The following is a 10142-nucleotide window of genomic DNA, read 5'->3' on the forward strand; positions in this document are numbered from 1 at the left end:
TAATTCCGTTTAATTAAAGGTAGAATTTGCGTAGCAATTAGACGAATTCAGATTTGTTTTTCCTGCCGTTTATTTATTATGCAGTTCATATGCAAAGTTGAACCTAATACGTTCTTATGTCTTTCCATAATACTTAGTGTAAAACTAACAAAATTATACACATTATGTGGTGAATATTCTAACGCAAGAAATCTATAGAAGATTATAGTTGCAATATGTGACAAATAGATGTAAGAGCTGTTGTGTGTGTAGGAAGTTTGCCACTGCTTAGTGTGTATAATATGAAACTATTTAAGTTGTATGATTATTGGATATCACGATATTAACAATGTTTATGTAGGGCCTATACCCATTTCATGTTAAATAAATCATTCGTATAATAGGAATTTATTTAATCCTGCAGTCGTTTTAGAACAATGAAACCTTGGTATTCATCTGGTATAGATTTGGGCTTTTTGGGTTTACCTTGCATATGTTATTATTCATTATCTCCATATGTTTTTTTTTAATGCACCCCCTCAATAAACTTTATTTTCAGCACAATTAACTTTGAGGTATATATATGCTATTATGTTTCTTGTAAATTGATCCTCAGCATGAGTGTTCAAGCAGTATTAATTCTGGGGCGATGAATTGTAGTTCCGCTATTCAATTTTGTTTTAAATACATACAAAGTTTTAATTTGAAAAATATATTCAATATGTCTGATCTGGCGAGAGCATAATTTAACCAAAACTGTCAAATGGTGCGAACTGAATTGAAGTGACATAAAAGCTCCAAGCCTCAAACATATGGTTTATTATCATTATTGTAAGTTTTTATTGTTGTTATTATCATTATTATTACTATTATTATTATTATCGTTATACTGACCTTAGTTTCACTGTATAGTCTAATTGAGCTGTACCTCTGCACCATCTAACATTCTTCTGAATTCGACTTAATTGGCTGATGAAGATAATTGTTTCCCTTTGAAACAGAACTTGAACAAACAAAACTGCCTACAACTTAAATGACAACGTGATCGACACAAAGCAGTCGTTGACAATTGCGGATATTTTCTTTAAGAACAGCTACCAAGGGGTAGCGTCTGGATAGTCTTGTTCAAGACTCAAATGCATCAGATGTCTCAATAGACTCGAATATATCCGCAGCATTGAACTCAGAATCGAATTAATATAAAAAAAATGTTATTTATAACACATCTAATTAAGAATTCAATCTGCGATAGAAGTAAAAATCCGTTTCATAAAACAAATAACAAGTTTATATAGTCAATAATGTATTGATAGTTCGCGAACGAGTCTATTTGCACTGTCGCACTCTGCGCAAGGCTAAATATAGACCTTATCTGTGACAATGAACCTAACAGGCAACTTCGGTGCTGGACACGGTTTTCTGTAGAAATCCTGTAAGTACATGTCATATTTATTCTGTAATTTCGTATTCATAAGGTGTTAGACCACTAGTACTAGGCCTGATTGGGGTGTGCATGTGGACCATTACACTAGGGTCTAGCTTTTACTACTTACTAGGTCTAGACCTCTACCAGTCTACCTCTACTAGAGGTAGACTGGTAGAGGCTCTAGACCTAGCTCTAGACAGTATAGACCTAGCTAGGCCTATAATTTATAGCTATGAATAGTGCAATGAAATGGTTCTTTGCAAGGGTGCATGGTGACTCTCCTGTACACGGGGCCTCCATTTAACGTCCTATCCTGTTTTCCACTTGACATAACCTGCGCCTATGAACAAGGGAAGGGGAACGTTAACACACTTCAGTCATTCGCCTGGGTTGGGGTCGAACCAGGGATCTCCCTTCTTAGATCTAGACTAGACGTGACCTACAACTTCATGTTTGCTTCGACAGGCAGACGCTTTACTAACTGAGCAAACTCGCCTCCTGCATCCTGGCTGTGTATTAAAAGCTGTGCTGTTGATTCTCAACATTTCACACAGCACTGTACAAAACTCAGCTGATTTCACTCAAAATTCGTACTTTACTTACATGTAGATCTAGTGACAATTGATGACACCCCTACTACTAATACTAGGCTACTAGTCTAAAATAGCAGTAAAATATAATTTACAGAAGTTAGAAAGAATAATTTAAAGATTTTAAGCGAGGGCTTACTGTCAAAATTGCCAATCAGCCACTTCGCATCGTCTTTATTGCGTGCATTCGTTTGTTAGGTGTGTATGGACTATTTGTGTGTGCAATTCTGCCTATTAAAGTATTAACACGTAGTGCAGTGCTAAATAGCTAAGGTCAATACGCATTAGCATTGACTCTCTATCCTGCCCCCCCCCCCCCCATTCTGAAAACGGAGGGATACCATGCGTGTTACCAAAATGTCCGGTAACGGGGTACTTTTTGTGCGACAAGGTCCGGCCCGGTGTATTTGACTTTTCACCTCGGAGATTTCTTTAAGAAGGGGGTGTTTTTTCTTTTTCTCTCATCTCTTTGGACTCCTGAGAAATTAAAAAAGGGGATTAGGGGTCTATAAAATATCTCGAACATAGAAAAATCGATCAAATCCAGGGATTGATGTAGACTGTTTTTATACTGTCCTAATTCACACACAGCTGCATTACTATCCTGGCTGTGTCCTGTGTATTGAACCTATATTCTCAACATTTCAAACACCACTGTACAAAACTCAACTGATTTCACTCAAAATCAGTACTTTAGTTTAGTGACGATTGATGATACCTAAAATTAAATAGCAGTAATTACTGATTCATTAAATCTAAAGAGTATCTTTACGAGGATAAAGTACTTAGTTACAGAGTTTGATTACAAAGTCATTCATTATGACAGGTACAAACATTAGTAGGCCTATGTGAAAGGACACAGTTATGCAGGCACAGGTGATGTCAGTTAAGAATAGTCGAAGGCTTATTTCTAACTAAGTCTCAATATCAGGCACTAAATTAATTATTCAGTGGTGATATATTATGCAGATAAGTGAGCATAGAACTAATTTGCAGACTTTGTTTATTCTTACAAGGTACATGTACAGTGTATGAATGAAAACAGGAGCACAGAAATTTTGTATGTATTTCATGTGCTAAATGTACGTAATGCAGGCTAAGTTCTTTGGGGTATTCCCTGGGTGTGTGAGCCAACCAGTAATGACAGCTTATCTGAGTAAAGGGGGGGGGGGGGGGGGTTGGTCTGCTTTTTCTGAGATAGGGGGTTCATTGAGCAGTGTTCCGGATTTAGGGGGTCTCAAAGGCAGGAAAAGCCCGCATAAGGGGCATCCAGAAATGTTGGCAGTCCTCAGATAGGGGGTGCTTTCAAAAAGAGGGAACAAGCATATGTGTACCCTAAATAACACTGAGGGGGGGGGGGGGTTCTCTATCAGTCTTAGACAGAAATAACCGTCTGATATGGGTCATTTCTTTAATAAAACTGACATTTGTCGACATTCCCCATACACAGATCGTAACCCAGACGACTCACACAGGGGGGGGGGGGGGGGGGGGGGGATAGATTGAGCCTATTCTGTACCTCTTTTTACTCTGAAATCTGCTCCCCCGATTTTCTATATTTAGATCTAATTTTCTGATTTATAAAGCAAATAGAAAAAAAGCTAGACCCTATGTATATTTTTCTCCTATTCACAGTTATTTGTTATGACTTATTTTCAAAGTGAAATTTACCGACTTACATGTACAGTACGTGTATGAGTTATCCAATTTTGATTTCAGAACCGTGAAACGGTACCTTCATGCATTCATTCTGGTAATCTATGACATGACCCGGCCGATATATTTCCGGGTCAACCTACCAAAACATAGCCAATGGCCAATCAGAGCACTCGTTTAATATTGGGGTTATGAATATGCATACGTCACTGGGTCAAGAGGGGTTGACTCATACGTAGCTATTGGATGTTCAAAAAGAAAAAATGAATATTCATCATCTAAAAACCAGGTGGCTGACAACGAATCATGTTGACTACGAGACTTTCTCGGATTAATCATTATCCCTAGCAACGAAGTTGGAGGGGATATAGAAACACTGCCGTGCGTCCTTCCGTGCGTCCGTCCGTCCGTAACAATTTTGAATTCCGATCAATAACTTCGGTAATGTTTGACGGATTTTAATGAAATTTGATATGAAGGTACATGATATCAAAATACAGGCTAAGTTAAATTTCCGAGTATGTAGGTGAAAGGTGAAAGGTCATATCTCATTAAATATGCAAAAGCACCTAATTATATATGTGAAAATGGGGTTATAACTTCCTTGCCTAGTAATATAATAGTATAGTCCAATGAAGGTAACTTGTTCTGATGTACATGTACATGTATATATAGGCCATTTGTACCCTGCGAGGGGATGCTACGCTTTGCGTTGACTTGTTAATGTAGGATCTAAATGAGCAAGCTATCGTAAGTCAAAGTAGATATTTCTGTGTTATTTTTTATTTGTTAATATAATCAAATGTAATTTTACAGCCAAAGTGAATATATGAGGATGTAAAGAGTAAAAATCTTGTTGCATATCTCATTCATCGCGGTCCTGCCGAACCAAACCATTTGTTCCACTCAGTCACCATAGGACGTACTTCAGTCTATGTATAGAGGCGGTCAGATGAGCCAGATGCAATTTCAGCAGAACAACCGTCGATATCAGAGACTGAAGCTTTCGGTCTATATCAGTCTATGCTTTGCTGGACTGTAGTAGTAGATCTACTGTCATCCGTTGCTGTTATCCGGACTTGGCTGTCGGATTTAATAAATTTAGAATTGAAAAATTTCATTTTTATTTCAAGGGCAGGCTAAGCTGTAAGCAGCCAAAACAACAACTCCTGCAATAAACTGCAAACCTCCAAACAGTGTTTAGATTTCACTAACACCATGCTATACATGTACATGCTTCAGAGAGCTCCGCCTACGGCCTCCGAAGGGCTTCGGTGACGGAGCTCCCTGGAGTAAAGATTTCACTAGACGTTAGTTAAGTTAGAATTAAAATAGAAATGTAAATAATCTAGAGTCTAGTCGGTAGACAGTAGGAGGACTAGGAGGCGAATTGGCTCAGTCGGTAAAGCGTCTGCCTGTCGGCCCAAAGATCTTGGGTTCGAATCTCACCCAGGCGGATGACTGAAGCAAGCGTTGTGTGTTAACGTGCCCCTCCCCTTGTTGTTTCATAGACGCAGGCTATGTTACATGGAAAACAATCCGTCTCTCGGATAGGATGTTAAAAGGAGACCCCGTGTACAGGATAGTCACTACCCTTGCACGTTAAGAACCCACGGCACTATTCGTATAAGAATAGGGGAAAAACCTGGTGTAGTGGTCTACCTGCACACCCCACTCAGGCCGAATATATATATATACATGTATATACGGCATCTGCAAGAATCTTCAGTACCGGTGTTGAAGGATAGGAGGCAGATTATCTTCAAGAAGGAGAAGAAGTATACTGCACTCTGCAGTGTAGTGTAGTCTAGTGCCTAGTCATGCTAGTGGTTTCTAAATTTACTCTAGAGTATTGATCTTTTTTTGGCGCAGTCTTGACTCTATGTCTCTTAGTTTACGTCAAGACTCTGTCTCTGCTCTCAGTCTTTAGAATGGAAACATTGTAGCAGTGACTGTTGTTTTCAGTCACTGAGTCTGAATGTGAACCTAGCTATTTTAAGAATAAATTTTCCCCCTCTCTTTTACAGGAAATATACAGAGTGTATTACCATGTATGCTTGCTTCTTTGAGTATGTGCCTGAAACAAGAATGTCCTGGAGAAAACAGACCACAACAAGAAAAGGTAATTTTTTTTTTTTTTTTTTTTTAACTTGGACTTTTTAAAACTTGACCTGTTTAGTTTGTCAAGTAAAAGGAAATTTTTAAATGGGTGAGGGCATTAAATAAGGCCAAGTTGGAGGGGTGTGCAAAGGGCTGGTATGAGAAGTATCGATTCAGGGGTGGCTACATGGTATGTGTGCAACAAGATGTCTACTAACAAGTTGCTGTAGTGTTTATTTAAAGTGTATTTTAACTTCCAATATATATTTTTATGCCTCCGCCACCGAAGGTGGTGCCGGAGGCATCATGTTTCGGGTTGTCCGTCCGTACGTCCGTACGTCCGTCCCGTTTGACCGTTATCACAATATCTCAAGAACCATTTAAGATTTAAACTTAAGACTCGGGAATAGTATTTATCACCATAGGAAGACGATCTGATTAGATTTTGGAGTACGTAGGTCAAAGGTCACAGGTCACAGAGGTCAACTTATGAAATTCCTTGTATTGAGTTTGTTAGCGCGATATCTCAAGAACCATTTGAGATTTAATTTTCAAACTTAAGGATAGTATGTATCACCATAGGAAGACGATCTGATTAGATTTGGAGCACGTATGTCAAAGGTCAAGGGTCACAGAGGTCAACTTATGAAATTCCATACATTGAGATTGTTATCATGATATCTCAAAAACCACTGGAGATTTAAACTTCAAACTTAGTGATAGTGTGTATCACTATAGGAAAACAATCTGATTACATTTTGGAGCACGTAGGTCAAAGGTCAAGGGTCACAGAGGTCAACTTATGAAATTCCATACATTGAGATTGTTATCATAATATCTCAAGAACCACTGGAGATTTAAACTTCAAACTTAATGATAGTGTGTATCACCATAGGAAGACAATCTGATTAGATTTTGGAGCACGTAGGTCAAAGGTCAAGGGTCACAGAGGTCAACTTATGAAATTCCATACATTGAGATCGTTATCGCGATATCTCAAGAACCACTGGAGAATTATCATTTCAAACTTAATGATAGTATTTATCACCATATCATAATATCTCAAGAACCACTGGAGATTTAAACTTCAAACTTAATGATAGTGTGTATCACCATAGAAAGACAATCTGATTAGATTTTGGAGCACGTAGGTCAAAGGTCAAGGGTCACAGAGGTCAACTTATGAAATTCCATACATTGAGATTGTTATCATGATATCTCAAGAACCACTGGAGATTTAAACTCCAAACTTGTTTAAATTGCTCTATGGCGGAGGCATCATTTTCGACTGCGCGCAGTCAAAATTCCATCTAGTTTATAATTAACATTTGAAGGTCTTGAAGAAGGGATTGGGGGGGGGGGGGGAGTCCTATACACAAAACAGAATGACAAGCAAAAAGAAAATAATTGACCTTCATATTTTGCTGAAAAAGAAAGTAAACATTGAAGACAATTGAAGAAAAAAAAAATAATGCAATTTTTGTGTATTCTTACATATTTGGTTAATATTTATTGAATATTTTTATAATTCGGTTCCAGGGATGGAGAGGAAGGGCTTGCTGTTGAGAGATCATGGAGTGCCTTGAGGTTCCACCTTCAGTCTTGATGTTCTGCCCCTTACCTCAAAGCGATGGCCTCTTGTGCCTGGCAATATATGAGCGAAGCACAATGGACTGGTAATTCATAATGCATATTACAATGTTTTTTTAACAAATCAGGGAAAGAAACAGAGATAAATTCATAGCATATGAGTCTGTCATGGCATTTTTAGTAACTCAACATTTGCTCCTGCAACGACTACTCTAGGCTTTATTTTGTCAAAGGTGTAGGGTTAGACTGAGGGTTGGAATTGTGATTAAGGTGGTTTAGGTTTAGGGTTAGGCCTAGGGATGAAGTTTAATAGTGTAGAAAAATTATGTGAAGCAATTGTCTCAGGAGAAGGTGTTGTACAACTGGATTTTCCAGGTGCTGGTGGAGCTGCATGTATCTTTTACTCATCAATGGTAGTTTTAAAATCTTCCTCTGTATTGTGAAAGCAGAAACATGATGTAGAGTGGAAGGGAAAAAAGTATATAACACAGTATCATTTACAATAGATTTTATAAAGTAAAAACACACTGGCCTGCAGTTTGTGAAACATGTAGCACTGTATTACCAATCAAAAGAATTCAGTGATTTTTACAACGTGCTCTATTGGCATTTATGTACTGGTTATGTTGTAACACAAAATGAATTCTTAACTTTAATCCTGAATCCATTGCTAAACATAATGTCAACCCTAAATGTATTAAACATTGCCAGACCCAATTTCGGGCTACCCTAAATCCCTTTCTACATACCAGTATTGTTCAAAGTTTATATTTATTACACCCTTACTGCGAGTTCTAGAAATTCTGCAAGAACCCTACCCTGCTGTTCACTTTATAATTAGTACTGTACATTGCTTTCATGAACATGCCATAAAAGCGAATTTATTTTATGTTTCTATACAAACAGGTGCCTGTACATGTAATGTATTTCATGCAAATGAAGGGTAGAATGAGAAGCTCACAATGATATAGTAGACAAGGACCTTGCTGTCTAAAGCTCGGAGGCCAGATGACAGTGTCTGAAGTAAGTCACCCCATAGAATAGCGAGAACTTTTTGTTGCAATTGTTAACCAACACATCCTTACCACATGCAACCCATCCCACTTTCACAATATATTTTCTTAACAACAGTAACCCAAGTTCAACGTTTGGATTGGTGATTTTAAACAAAAATGGGGGTGGTAGGGCGGTCAGCCTAGCAGTACAAGATCTAATTATGTCATATGGCTGTATCTTGGATGTCCTGGAGGTAGTTGCCCGAGAAGTGTGATAAAGAAAAATATGTTTGCATACTAACAGTAAAAAAAATAAAAATGATTGGACACCTTTGGTTGTAACAACTCAGATCAGAATGAGATTTTTACACTGTAAAGTTGCCGGTGTCAAGTATTTTTGGAATTCAGTTCTATGATTTCTCTGTGAATGCCATTTTAAAAACAATGGTCTGAATGTTTAATTAGATCTTTTACACAAACGTAGTATATTAGTAATGAAAGGCATGTTTGGTAATACAGTAATTTCATTTCAGACCATGAAGACCATGTATTATTATAATTATCTGGGATGTGTCGTTGGGCTGATAAGCATGGAAAATAAGGAATGTACTCCTGTCGAGCGAACAATATGTTTATATAAAACGAATAACTCTTTGAAGATTACTTACTAGAAGAAGTAGAACAAGAAGAAAAAGAAGAAGAAATACACTGATGATGTCAGCTTTACTTCCTAAAGTTGTATACTATTTGAAAATAGTTTATATTTTATTCATGAACAGCCGGCTTGTCAGAATTGCGTACAAGGATGCCATTGTACTTTTCTGTACTAAAAGCTGAAGGGGAGCAGTCACCAGAAGGAACATGCAACTCCAAAACAATGTGGATACTTCTACCGAGTTCATCTCAAGAATCGAGATGTGACAGTGGATGTACATGTAGAGGGGTTTGCGACCCTCCTGACTGGGGACTACTTGCAATACACATAAACTCAATCAATGGATTGTAGAGGAGTAATGGTGGGTCCGGTGAGCTCAACTCTGGAGGTTAAGTTCGGAAAATTAATAAAGTTCCTTTTAATATGGGTGTATATGGTTCCAGGGATTAATTTGACGCAATGTCTCGTAGTGACACGCCCTTTTAAGGGGCAACACACGTGTCAGAAGGTATAAAATGGGAAGCAGTTCCTGAATTGGCACGAGCTTTTACTTTTCGGATGACTTCCTCATTTAGTTTCATACCTCATTTCCTTTGCCGCCATGAGGTGCTAAAGTTTTAGCAGAGTTGGGGGCTTCCACCCCATAGATGTGACTTTTCATGATTAAATGTAATAAATTGTAATAAAGTTACTATCCACTTCAACATTTGTTGAGACTTTTATTTCTTTGTGTGGACTTTGTTCTTCTCTGGAACGCGATTTGGGCAGTGTGATAGGCGGCCACCGGCCACTCAGTTGCCGGGGCTGTTTCATATATAAAGAATGTGTGAGAACAAGCGACTGCATTATAAGCTCAGCATGATCAGTAACATTGATTCCTTTTATGAGGAAATTTAAAATTTTGTTCCTCCCAACCATGAGTTGTACATATTCTTTGATTCGGGGAGGGGTTGGTGAAGAGGGATAAGTGCCCCATATTTTGTATTGTAACAGGTTTTGTTTTCTACATAAGGAGACAAGGATAATATAGTAATATATCACCTATATCAACACGATGAGCAAGACAGCGAATGAGGCGATAGAATGAGTTTAGAGAGGGTGGGGAAGGAGGATCGAGAGAATAGAAGGGGACGAGGTGAGAAGGAGAGTGA

At 38.1% G+C, this 10142-nt stretch overlaps 1 long non-coding RNA gene across 3 annotated transcripts; it reads left to right on the forward strand.

Annotated features, from left to right (window-relative positions):
- Positions 1-1316: 1316 nt before the first annotated feature.
- Positions 1317-9695, forward strand: LOC115928123. 3 transcript variants are annotated; one of them, XR_004065902.1, is made up of 5 exons: positions 1317-1411; positions 5679-5773; positions 7291-7427; positions 8248-8364; positions 9094-9695. It is a non-coding gene; the product is annotated as an uncharacterized LOC115928123 (long non-coding RNA). The 3 variants fall into 3 exon arrangements; XR_004065901.1 differs by having other exon boundaries at positions 9116-9695; XR_004065900.1 differs by having other exon boundaries at positions 1318-1411; positions 8248-9695.
- Positions 9696-10142: the final 447 nt, after the last annotated feature.

The sequence above is a fragment of the Strongylocentrotus purpuratus genome, unplaced genomic scaffold, assembly GCF_000002235.5.
Source record: "Strongylocentrotus purpuratus isolate Spur 01 unplaced genomic scaffold, Spur_5.0 spur5_scaffold_21, whole genome shotgun sequence".
Taxonomy (NCBI): domain Eukaryota; kingdom Metazoa; phylum Echinodermata; class Echinoidea; order Camarodonta; family Strongylocentrotidae; genus Strongylocentrotus; species Strongylocentrotus purpuratus.